Source organism: Physeter macrocephalus, unplaced genomic scaffold (assembly GCF_002837175.3).
Source record: "Physeter macrocephalus isolate SW-GA unplaced genomic scaffold, ASM283717v5 random_128, whole genome shotgun sequence".
Classification (NCBI taxonomy): Eukaryota; Metazoa; Chordata; class Mammalia; order Artiodactyla; family Physeteridae; genus Physeter; species Physeter macrocephalus.
Window position 1 is genome coordinate 79,390 of NW_021145414.1, and position 13,084 is coordinate 92,473.

At 51.2% G+C, this 13,084-nt stretch overlaps 1 protein-coding gene across 14 annotated transcripts in view; it reads left to right on the top strand.

The window, feature by feature from the left end:
* ALPK3 (alpha kinase 3) overlaps positions 1-12,982 on the top strand; it is an 89,205-nt gene extending 76,223 nt beyond the window's left edge. For 12 of the 14 annotated variants that reach the window (XM_055082445.1, XM_055082446.1, XM_055082448.1 and 9 more), the window contains 4 exons: positions 1,396-1,543; positions 2,203-2,323; positions 4,083-4,151; positions 11,756-12,982. The gene's annotated coding sequence lies outside the window, so the exon portion shown is untranslated. The remainder of the gene's footprint in view (positions 1-1,395; positions 1,544-2,202; positions 2,324-4,082; positions 4,152-11,755) is intronic. The other 2 variants (XM_055082449.1, XM_055082454.1) reach the window with 2 other exon arrangements.
* The last annotated feature ends 102 nt before the right edge of the window (positions 12,983-13,084 follow it).

Here is a 13,084-nt window from a genome sequence, read left to right on the forward strand (position 1 = left end):
GACCCCACATGACGCAGAGCGGCCGGGCCCGTGAGCCATGGCCGCTGAGCCTGCGCGTCCGGAGCCCTGTGCTCTACACCGGAAGAGGCCACAACAGTGAGAGGCCCGCATACCGCAAAAAAAAAAAAATAAATAAATAAATAAATAAAATAAATAAAAAGGATAACCAACAAGGACCTACTGCATAGCACAGGGAACTCTGCTCAATGTTAATTGGCAGCCTGGATGGAAGGGGAGTCTGGGGGAGAATGGACACATGTATATATATGGCTGAGTCGCTCTGCTGTGCACCTGAAACTATCAACACTGTTAATCGGCTATACGCCAATATAAAATAAAAAGTTAAAAAAATCATATCTCTAATAAAGCTATTAAAAACAACCCCCTTCCAAAAAAAATAAAGCCCCAAACATGCATTTCAGTTTTTATAAAATGAGTTAACTTCAAGGAAAATAGAACAGGTGGCACAGAGACAGGGCAGAAATCGTGTCAATGGAACTGGGATGATAGGAGTTTGGGAAACACACCAAAAATAAACAGTCAACTCTGGGGTTAGCCTGATGGATTTCAGGTCCTGGGTCCTCCTCTTACCGGCTGGTGACCGTGTACAGAACTAGTTAAGGGAATAGATTTGCTGCCAGAGTGCCTGGGCTAAGATCTCAGCTTTGCTACTTTCTAGATGGGCAGCTGTGGGCAAGTCGTTTCTTCATCTCTAAGATGAGGACAGTTACTGGAAGTCTCTCAGAACCCAGCATAGTTCCTGGCACATAATAGGTGCTCAGTGAACCTTATCTGTGGTTATAGTACCCAGTGGGTTGAAGACTGGGTCGGGGCTAGACCTTGAACACCCAGTACCCAGGCCTGGGCTCTTGAACATTTCAGGCTGCCTCCTGGACAAGCAAATCCCAGCCCCAGGGAGGGAGATTTTGTTGTAAAAGTTGCATCCAGCCCTAGGTCTCAGGTGCTCAACTCTGCATTCCAGACTGACACTACGGCTTATGGGCTTTGGGGGAGCAGAGCCCATGGTCCATGGTGCTGAGTTCTAGCCCACACAGGCCCCACATCACCCTGGCAAGGTCAGAGGCTGGGCTGAGCTGAGCATCATTGCAGCTTTGAGAATTCCTGTCTCTTGATGGAGCCATGTGCTTGGCACCATGCTAAGCTGAGTACACACATCCTCTGATTTAGTCCTCTCGGCAACCTTGAGAAATGGGGTGTCTTTGGCTTTGTTTACCCAAAGAGGAAACTAGACTCAGAGAGGCTATGTGGTCTGTCTGAGGTTACACAGCGTTCTCCCCCAACCAGCCCTGAGTACCCTTTCTCTGGGGCCCTGGGTGCTATTGTGTGGGTGTGAGGAGATGCTGACGGTGATGACTTTATGCCCCTCTCCTGCAGGGAGCCCTTTCTAGCCCTTGCTGCTTTCCTGGGCCTGATCCTATGGCTGGTTCTGGACACCTCTCAGAGGCCTGAGCAGCTGGTGTCCTTTGGAGGAATCTGCATGTTCATCAGCCTCCTCTTTGCCTTCTCAAAGCATCACCGCGCAGTGAGTGCTTAGCTATCAGGTCCAGAGTGGGCTGCAGCCCCTTCTCTCTCTGATATCAGGTCCCCCCCGCCATTTCACAGTGTGGTTAACACCTTCCCCCAGACTCCAGCCAAGTCTCCCAGAGATCCTGATGCACCCCTGGGTGTAGGGATCACTGCTAAGGAGTCACTAAATGCTGAGAGGTGGCAGCAGCCCTTAGGGGTCCAGCTCCCTTCTGCTGGGGGTGGGGAGAGTGCACTGAGGGAGAGAGAGTGGGGTTAGGGTGGCTGGGAGCCCTGACTATGTAGGAGGGATGGGGGAGGATCCAGACAGACAAAAGTTACATGGAAGCCGGACACTGACGCCACAACTCCAGCTCCACCTACCCCGTGATGACCCAGGACCAAGTGTCATGGCACGCTCCAGGCTGATCCATGGTTAGATCTTGCCCTACCCCTGCCCACTGCCCAGGCCCATTGCTGCCAAGTGTGGCCTATTCTGAACTCCATGGGGAATGTAACCATTGGCAACTGGCCCAGAGCTCTGGCTGGGTCCAGCCCTCATCCTACAGACTGGCCAAATCTCCCACAGCCCCTCAGCAGTGCTGTGCCGTCTGCCCTCACCCAACTGTTCCCTGTGGATCCCCCGAGGAGCTGAGCTCACCAGGACCTTTCTATCAGGTGGCAGGTATCCTGGCAGCCTGTGTCCTGGGGTCTTGGACTACAGTTTGCACTTGGACTCTTCATCATCAGAACAGAACCAGGATTTATTGCATTTCAGTGGCTGGGCGACCAGATCCAGGTGTGTACATGGGGTGCAGTTGCCCAGGGCGTCTTGGGTTGCCAGGGAATGGAGGAGAAGCCTCTCTGCTGGAGGGAGGTGGGCTGTGAGGACATAGAGAGGGACTGTGAACAGGATGGTGGGTGTGTATGGGGCCCCAGACCAGCTGGGCAGCTGGGAGCTGAGCATTGCAGCTGCTACTTCTCTCAGGCCTGGTACCACCTGCCCAGACAGAGCAGTCCTTTCAGAGGCTGGGTCTGATGTGGAAGAGAATCTCAAAACAGGTAGGCTCCTTGTGGGAAGGCCCACAAGGCATGTGGCCCTCAGTGGTCATAACAAAAGGAACTTAGAATAGTCAAAAGTGCTTTAAAAATTGCAAATGATTTACTTTGTATGTATATATGTGTGTTTAAAAATAATATTCATTTTGTTGAAGTTATACTTTTTTAATTCCTTTTTTTTATTGTGATAAGTACACATAACACAAAATTTACCATTTTAACCTTTTTTTTTTCATTTTAACCATTTTGAGTGTCATTAAGTTCCTTCACATCATTGGGCAATTATGATTTACTTTTTTCTATATAAGTATGTTTCATATTTATTTATCTTTTATTTATTTAGGCTGTGCAGGGTCTTAGTTGCAGCATGCAGCATCTTTAGTTATGGCATGCAGACTTCTTAGTTGCGGCATGCGAACTCTTAGTGCGCCATGTGGGATCTAGTTTCCCGACCAGGGATCGAACCCGGGTCCCCTGCATTGGGACGGTGGAATCTTACCCACTGGACCACCAGGGAAGTCCCATGATTTACTTTTTAAAATATAAATTATCAAGGACACAAGGTTGATCCTATACTCACCTCTCTCTCACCATCTCGAATTTCCATGCGCTCTCTACAGGGAGAAGGAGGGGTCAGACAGGGAGATCCCACCTATCTGGGCTCTGCGCACACCTGCTGGCCACGCCAAGGGTATCTGCATGGGTGTCGTGCAGGAAAAGACACTTGCTGCTCTGGGCACACCCCTCATTTTATAGATGAGAGCACTGAGGCCTGGACAACTGAAGTGACTTGGCCCTGCAGTCACAGTGCTTGTTCTAGTCCTAAATACAGGTCTCTTGTAGAAGCATAGCCAGATTGCAACACCAAGGCCAGGAGCCCTGGATGGCGACAGGACGGGGCTTTGCCATCGGTGGGGAGGGGAGTGAGCAGACACAGCGGGCACCACCTTTGACAGCCTTCTCCAGGCAGCTCACTGTTTGCTTCCTCTTTTTTTTTTTTTTTTTTTTCCCCGGTACGCGGGCCTCTCACTGTTGTGGTGCAGGCTCACGGGCCTAGCCGCTCCGCGGCATGTGGGATCCTCCCGGACTGGGGCACGAACCCGTGTCCCCTACCTCGGCAGGCAGACTCTCAACCACTGCGCCACCAGGGAAGCCCTTTTGTCTCTTCTTTATCGTTCTTGTTCTAACAACTCTCATCTCTGAGTATTTCTTTACAATTTATTGAAAAGGTGTCTCTTCTGGAGGACGTGCTTGGAAGGAGCAGGCGCCCATGAGTGTGGCTTTAATGACACACGTGGTGCCCTGGCCCCTGTAAAGCCCACGACCTGGGCGGACTAGTCCTGCAGCCTCCATGTCCCTCTCTCCCCCTGGGCTGCAGGGAAGGCCCGCGGAACAGGCAAGGCTCCTCCAGTTCACCGCAACCTGGTTCCCTGTGTCCTGTTTCCTCCTTCCTCCCTTTTGGCCTCACTCTGGGTTTTTGTTTTGTTTTCTCCTTTCAGATCTTCCTGAGCTACAGGTCCAGCTTCTTGTCTGGGGAGGCTCTGGTCAAGGATGTCTTTGCATTTCAGGTCAGCTTGACTCTTGGCCCGTAAAGCCTTTAACAGCCTCTGCCCTCCCCCTCCAGCCCAGGCGGAGGGGGAGGGCTCCTGCAGGCAGAGCCCTGCTACTGGAAGCTAATGAGGCTTAAACCTCGGGTCCTGAGAGGGGCCCCGGCAATGCACTCACCTGGGGGTATGTTTTCAGTATATTTTGTAAAACTTGCAAAAGTAAGATATATCTGTATTCTTTTCCAAAAAAAAAAAATGAATCCCCAAATCATAGAATTGCTGGGAGGCTGAGGACAAGAAGAGAGGGTGAGGACATGGGGATAGCACCTGCTATAACCTTAGCCCCTGATATGCTGCAGGGACCTAGAACTGTAAAGGATAGTTTCTAGGAACCCTTACGCTCCAAAGATCCTCTCAGGGTACTCCTCCTTCAAGGCCCCTCACAGGTTACCTCTGCCAGGAAGCCTGCCCTTATTAGTCCAGCTGCAAGCTCCAAGTCGCTCCTCTGGACTCTCCTAGACCTACAGTCCCTCCCTCCTTCTTTCCCTCTTTCCTTCCCTCCTTCCAACAAAAATGTATTGTGTGCCTTCTGCAGTGCAAAATATTATAGGGGAAATTGAGATAAAGACTGAAAGAATTTATTGTGTACTGGTAGAGCCCTAACTGTAATTTAAAACAAGGCAGGCTGTGCTGAGTATGCGATGGTGTGACTGCTTCACTGTTCCGGGGTGGAACTGTGGTTATATTTCTTCTTTCCCCAACTGACCGCCCAAGGACCCAAGTGCCTCCTTTAGTAAGATCTCGAGTGTAGCTCCTCTGCCTGCCTCACACCCAAATTGTCTCAGGACCCTGTGGCTGCTCCAGGCTTAAGTTCTACTTCCAAATGCCAGGTGGAGAGAGAGGGAGACGTGGGCCCCACTTACCCATTAGCTCGCCCCAGTTTCTGCCCTGTTACCATAGCAGCACAGATGGGATTTGGTGCTGCCCACTCCAGCACATCCTGGACCACAGTAACCATGGGGCTGCCGTGCAGGATCCCATGCGTAGGTTCCAGAGATTTCTGCTTTTCACCATTACTCAGCCATTGTTCCCAGAACCTCCCCACCCTGCTTGGGGGTGTTGGGGCCCAGAGGCTTCCAGCTCAAGCCATGGGTTTGGCATGGACTTCTGGGTGTCAAACCAGTTCATGAGTCCAGACACCTCCAGCCCACCCCCAACCCTGAATCATGGTGAGGTCCTCTGGGAGCTTTGGTCTCTGTTTGCGCCAGCAACTCTCTGGGAAACATCCACTCCATCCAAGGGGTTCCAATAATGTCAGCCGTAGGAGGAAATGGGGAGGGACCAGCTTCCTGTCCTCTCAGGACAAATTTGTCCATCATGTTTTTCTGAGATCATTTCAGTGTAGGGAGAGGATCACTTCTGTGTAGGCCTCTGTCAGCCCCTCCAAAGGTTCCCTAACACCATTCTTGTAGGGCAGAGGCGGGGAGGGGCTGCTCCCTTTACATTTGCATTTCCAAGTAGGGGCCACCAAGGTTTCAGGGAAAAGCAGTGAAGTCCTGCTCCAGGGTGACTTCTTATGTCCACCAGACAGAGAAATAGCGGCGGTGGCTTCTCACACTTTACAAGGCAAACGTACAACACTCTGTGATTCGACCTCCCCAGGCAGCCAGGTTCAAGTGTAACTGGCACAAAGGAAAGTGTTTGGGGAGTCCATTTAGGGAGACATTTTTAATAATAAGGACAGTGAGGATGCCCCCTTAAGGAAGCGGCATTTGAATTGGAGCCTTAGGACAGGAAAAAATTGGAGGCACAGAGATAGTCAGGAAGAAGAAATGCCTGGGCAAAGGTGTGGAGGTGAGAAGGTGCTGGGCTGTCTAAGGTACAGGGTGTAGTTCAGTTCAACGGGCATGTAAGCTATTTGAGGGAAAGGATGGATTGGAGGATAAACGGCAAGTGTGGTGGGACTGTCTCTTGAAGAGTCTTAAATGCCAGGCTGAGGCACCTGGATTTGGTCTCCAGGAAATGAGGAGCTGTTGAAGATCTTTGAGCAGGGAGGGACTTGATTGGAGCTTTAGGACTGTTGTGATTTCAATAGTAGGTAGGAAGGGTTGTAGCCAGGATGCTTGGAATAAGGGACCAGTGAGGAGGCTGCCTCACACTCAAGTGATGACGCAGGGACCACCAGACTGCCACAGTCCAGAAGAGAGGTCACCATGGGGAACGAAGGAGGGGTGTGTGGCTGAGAGACCAGCTCGATGAAGCTCATCACTTAGCTCCACACATTGCAGCTGTTACTTTTAGCTGTTTGAGGACAAAGCCTGGGTCTTACTCATCCTGGTGTTGGTTAACTCACCCTGAGCCCTGCCAAGCCCTGCCCAGTGCCTGGTACACTGCTTTTTGCTGAATGAATGAGATGGATAAATGATGGTTCTTCTGTGCAAGTGGGAAGTCTCTCTGCCTGCTGGGAATGTCTGGCTCTTTGAGCCCCTGGCTGTGGGTTGGGCTCCCACACAGCCAGCCTCCCCCTGGCTGGGCCACCATTCCCATGACTGTGTGGTCCTGAGCAGCTTGTCCTTTGGCCCAAAACCAGGGCTGAGCTCTTCTTTATCCAAACCTCCCCAGCAGAGGCCAGAGCTTCCCAACCCTCTAGAGCCAAAAGCTACACACAGGCTTTGCAGCAAGATCCAGGGCCCCTAGAAACAATTTTGTCCCCCTCTGACCTGAGATTCTGGTGCAACAGAGAAGAAAAGCTTAGGGAGAAGGAAGTCATAGTAACAGCTACTAGTTATGGAGCAAGAACTATGTGCCAGGCACTCACTTCACCTTTACAACCCTATGGGGGAAAATAATATCATTATCCCCTTTTTGCAGGTGAGGATACTGAGGCTCAGAGTGGTTGTTGCTTGTGCAAGCTCATAAAGCTAGAGAGGATTGGAATCAAGATTGGAATAAGTCTGATGCTCTTGCTTATTCACTTCTGTGCCTTGATATCAGAGCCCTTTCCTTGGTAGACAGTGCTAACGAAGGGGCCTCAGACCTTGGATCTTTGTTTTTCCCTTGGTTTAGAAGAAAACAGTATTTCTTAGGTTCATTTGGTTGAAAGGGACAGAAACCCATTTGAAACTTGCTTTAAAGAGAGGAGAGAGAGAGGACTGTTTCTTGGCTCACAAACTGGAAGGCAAGGTAGAGCTGGTGCCAGCTGGAACCAGGGCCCCAGAGCTGCCAGGCTCATGGCCCTGAGCCTTGAATCTCTGCTCATCCCAGGGTGTTAGCTTCATTCTTTCATACCAGATCTTCTCCTGGCCCCCAGCAACACCAGATACTCATTCTTACCTGCATGTCATCTAGCCCGGGGGAAATTCTTCTCTGCCTGCTCAAGTTAAAAAATCCCAGGGTGGGTTTTGGATTGGTCTGCCTTGGGTCATGTGACCATTCTTGGCCCAATCACTAAGGCCAGGGCAGGGGATACTGAAATTGGAGTGACCGGAGTCTCATGTTCCCACCCAAAGCCAGGGAGTCAGTTACTCTGATTGAGTGGAAGCCACCCTCTGAAACATCATTTGAGGATTATTGCCTAGGACAGGCAGGTACTATTAACCCCCCATTATAGAAAACAAGGCAGACAGCTCCCTGTAGGACCTGGATTAGCTCTGTTTTCAGGGTGCCCTTCTATTCTAAGTGAGCATCTGTGGTCTAGTATAAGAGCAGAGCACACGTGGCAGATAGCATACCTGCCTGGGAGAAACAGCAATGGCATGGACCCTTTGATCTGGAGTCCCTCCCAGCTGTAACGTGGGGCCACATTTGGGAGTCTAGGCTATACTTCCTGATCGGGGTGCTTAGCTCCTGAGTTCATCGGTTGTAAACGACAGAAACACAACTCAAATTGATTTAAACCAAAAGATTAAACAGAAAACAAACAAACAAAAAGATTAATTCTGATGACTGAGAAATCCAGAGGCTTCAGGTCCTGTTGGATCCAGGTATGCAACATCACCTGGGATTTGCCTTGCTTATGTCCTGGTTCTATGTTCTTAGTCTTGGCTTTAGTCTTAGTCTTGGATAGGCTCTCTTGAGGTTGTGACAAAGAGGTACCAGGCTTACATCCAACCAACTTGGCAACCCTAGCAGAGAGAGAGAGAGAGAGCCTGTTTTCCACTAGCTCCAGCAGGAAATCCAAGAGTAGGCTCTTTTTAGCCTGGCTTGGGGTATATGCCATCCTTGAACTGTAGCCAGGGAAGATACCTCACTCTGATGGGCCAAACCTGGAGCCTCTGGGCTGAGAGTAGAGGAGGGGTGGTTTCCTAAAGGAAAGTCAAACATTTTTACCAAAAGAAGTGAGGGAAGGGGCATCCAAGCAGCTGCTGTCCACCAGAGCCACCACTCAACTTCTCTCCCAGTTCAGCAAAGAAAGTATCACCTGGCTTGCTGCTCTGTCCAGCCCCTCGCCAGTGTCAGTTGTGTGTCTCTCCTCCCTTTCTAGAAGAATATGTACACACCTGCTACTTGCATCTCTCCCCGAATCACCCTTCAGAACCATGGATTCATAGACCACTGGGCTAGGAGGGAGCTCATTGATCTTTGGGCCTCCTGTTTATATTACAGATGGTCAAACCATGCCCCAGAGAGGAGCAGTGACCTGGGCATAACTGTGCAGTGAGTTAAGGTAGAGGCAGGGCTAGAACCAGGTTGTTGGACTTCAATTAAGTGATGTTTTCTTCCTCATACTCTAAGTAGAAGTCAATGACATCAGGTCTCCCTTCCAAATACAAAAAGCATCCCTAATAACAACAATGATAATTTTAAAACCAATTAATAGTTGCTAAAGACTTTGAGATTGGATGTTCAGTCAAGAGAATAAAAACAAGAGAGGTGAATTTATCATTAACCAGGCTTAGCATTTCCTAGTCAAACACCAACTATTCCCTGGCCCCGGGGAGGCCCTGTCCTCTGCACAAATTCCTGGCCAGTATATTATTAGCCAGTGGTCTCCTTAGCAAAGGCATGCCAGAATGAGGGAGGACTTAAGACAAATGCTCCATGGCCACAGAACTCCCTTTCTCAACAAGATTTACTAATCACAAAGTTTCATTCACACCCTGCCCCCCCTGCCTATCCCCCCCGCCACACACACACACACACACACACACTTGCCGAGCTTGGGGCTTATCCTCAAGCTGGGGGTAGCTTTGTTAGTGCTGAGTCGAATGGAAGACTCAAGAGTTTTCTTTCCGGCCTTTCCATGAATAACGTGGCCCCAGTCCAGGGCCTTTGGCCCATGTCAGCCTGGGGAAATCTCTGAGCTCACTCAGATTTTCAGAATCCAAGCTGCTTCCTGCTGGGCCACGGTCCAGCTCATTGCTCCTCCAGGAAGCCAAATCTGCCTGGGACTCCTTCAGCCTTCCATCTCCTCTGGCACGGTCGACGTGGCAGCCACCTCCTGGCTGTATGGTCTCGATTAGTCATTCCACCTTGGCTCCATCTCCCTTCTAGTAACTTTCCACCCACACGATCACCTCCCTACCCCACCTCCCGCACCTTCCTGGGTCTGGCCGACCTGGGAGCACATGCTCACTCGCTCACTCGTTCCTTCACTATCACTCCAGCCGCTGGAACACGCACCCACTCACGAAGCTCAGCAGTGCTGATGAAATGTTCTCCCCGAGGAACCCCTAGGGAGAAAGTGTTTTCATCTCCCAAGGGTTTTGGGGTGTCTGCCTGATGCAGCCTCTGCAGTCCCCAGTGGTCATCAGCGCCAAATTTGGCCAGAAAAAACACATCAAGTAAGATAAGAACTGACAGGGGCCATTGGATTTAGTCATTAAGGGGTCACTGGTAACCGTAGTGAGCACGATTTCCAGAGGAGGGAATGGAAAGGAAGTGGAGACGGGGTGGGTGCTGAAAGGAGGGGCATGGGACGATGGAACTGGAGCGATCTTATGAGAATGTGGCATCTGCAGAGGCCTCTGAAGGAGACTTTGACAGGCAGAGATAGATAGGCATGGGGGCAGACTGGTGAGGTCATTCTGGGTGAAGGGAATGTCATGAGCAGGAAATCAGGAGGCACGCGCAGCTTATCTGGCCTTGGAGTAAGTCCCTTCCGCCCTTCTGCAATGTGGATGGTGGGGTGGACGTTGCAGCGGTGTCCTCTGAGGAATTTTCCAGCTTTGGGTTTTTTTGGTTTACTGTGGCCTGGGGCTGGTGACAGGGCTTAGGCCTTGGGGGCTGGGGGTTTGGGAGCTGTTGGGACAGCCTCAGGAGGGCGGCAGCAGCCCTGGCTCAACTCCCTCCATAGAGAGGAAGCGGCAGGGCCAGGCCCTGAGTGGGTTTAGCCCTGCCTTCAGAGCCTGTTTCCTGGGAAGAAGATGGCATCTGCTCGGGGAGTGTGGTCCAGACTCTACAGCAGTGGTTCTTAGAGTGTGCTGTCCACACCAGCAGCACCAGCAGCATCTGGAAAGGCCAAACTCTCAGGTGTGCCCCAGATCTGCCGAATCTGAAACTGGGGGTGGGGCTCAGAATGTGCGTTCCTGACAAAGTCTCAGGTGCTGCTGCCGGTCAGGGAGCAGCCTTTGGGAAGCACTGGCTTAGAGGCGCTGTACTTTCCTTTTGCCATGAGTAAGGGTGAACTCTGGCACTAGCAGGACCGGCCTGCTCTGAGTTCCCACAGAGTGGTGGTCAGGGCTTACTCGAGGCCGCTACACCCTGGCTGAGGCTCTCCCTGGGAGGGGATGCCTCTCCTGATGACAAAGAAGTGAGGTTCCAGGACCGGCACTAGGGCAAACCTCCTCAGGGTCATGGCAGGTCCTTGGCAACCTGCTTAGTGGCCAGGGAGGTACTCTGTCTCTTTGCAGGTGTGTAACCTTGAGCAGGTAACCAACATCTCACGGCCTCAGCGTCCCCACTGTGAAGTGGATTTACATCGACCTCAGTTGCTTTGAGGATCTGTGAGTCACCACACGTTGCGTACCTGGCTCCTAGCAGGACCGCATAGTGCACGAGTGGTAGGACTTAATGGCACTTTCCTCACCCCTCCCACAGCGGCGCTGTCCAGCTGCCTGCCCTGTCTTCTGCCATCTCACATGCTACAGGGCCCAAGGGTATTTCCTGGACTGGCAGATCATATTGGCCTCAGGGCCCTTATTTAGTATTAAATGTCCCAGCTTCTCTTCCACCAAAGATCCCCATCTCCCAGCTAGAAAATGTCTCTTGGTTGCTGCCAGGAGAAAGTCCCAATTCTGCAGTCGGGTTCCGCTGCCCCGGGCCCTCTCCTTCCTGGCCTGAGCCATCTGTGCTAAGCTGCCAGGCTGCCGAGTGGTCCCTCGCGTGATAAATTGAACAGGCAGTCTAGACAGTACGTGATCCTCTCTGCATTTTTCTCCCAGGGAGAGCAGGATGCTGTCACCACCCTTGTGTTGGGGGGTGTGTCCAGCACCAGGCGGCCATGGGGAGTCACAGGGCAGGAAAAGGGTTGCTCCACCCAGTGCCTGCGTTCCGTGTCAGGTGACACTCCCATGCAGTGGTGGTGACAGGGATGTCAAGTGGAGCAGATCCAGATAGAGCCTGCGGCATTCATCTGGGAAGGGAAAGGGAAAACAACCTCAGCAGGGCTTTTTTCTCTTCTCCAGGGGAGCTGCCTAGGGCAGAGTCTCTGTTCTCATCAGGGACCACTCTAGTCCCGATTCATTTTGAGCCAGAGCTTGAACTTGATTGCTCTACACTCTCCTTCTGAACAATGAAAACAACTCTTCCTCCACCCCTCACCCCTCTCGGCAGCCCGTCTTCCTTCCAGCACAGCTAAGCTTCTCCTGCTGTCTCTGCTTCCTCATGTCCCACTCCCTCCTTGGTTCGCTGATACCCGGCCTCTGTGCTCACCCCTCCTGACACTGCTCTCACCTAGGTCACCAGGGAGCCCTGAATCGCTAGGTGCCAAGCATCCATCTCCATCCTCACTGAGTTCTCTGATGCATCTGGCACAGCTGACGGACCATCCCTTCTAGAAAAGCTGCCCTCAATTTCCATTGCACCCCTTCCTGGAAGTCCTTCAACCACTCGGTTCTTTGTCTCCACCATGCACTCCTCCTCCTTCTCTCACCCTTCAGGGATGCTGACCCCAGGGCCCTGTCCTCAGCCACTGCTCTTCTCTTCCACGGCAATATCCTCAGAGAACTGCATCTGCCCCGTGGCTTCAACCTGCACTCAACCGAGCCCTGGCCCAGACCTCTCCTCAGAGCTGCTGGCCTTTCTGCCCATCTGCCCAGTCCACAGTCCACTTGGATGTTCCACAGGCATCTCAAACCCAGCAAGTTTGAGATCACCTGCGCTGATGAGGTTCCCCCAAAGCTCTCCTGTGCCTGTGCTCCCCTCCCTTGAGAAGTGTCCACCTCTTATAGAAAATTATAGGAGAAGGTGAGAAATTAGAAATGGAGAAAGAAGAAAACAAAGTTTCCACAGTCCCAGCACACAGAAGCAACTACCTTGACTATTTGGGTGTATGCCTCCCAGCCTTCCTTCTATGCTTTTAATATTCCATTTTCCCCACTTAACATTCTAGCATAAGAATGCTCCCATGTTATTACGAATTCTGCATAACTTATTATTTTAAAGCTATTTGGAACAGATAGCACATTCCAACTGTACAAAAGGGGATTTGGTAAAAAGTAAATCTCCCTCCCACCCCTGACCCCCAAGTCATCCAGTTCCTTCCCCAAGGCAGCTGCCTTTCCTGGTCATTTACATATCTGTCTAAGGATATCTGTGCCCACACAAGAGCACCTGCAATGTCACCCACACCTTTTTTACTCATAAAGTAGCACACCATGCACCCTGTTCTACACCTTCTCTTTTTTCATTTATTTTTTAAATTTTTAAATAAATTTATCTATCTATCTATCTATTTATTTATTTATTTGTTTGAGTTGGGTCTTTGTTGCTGCGCGTGGGCTTTCTCTAGTTGT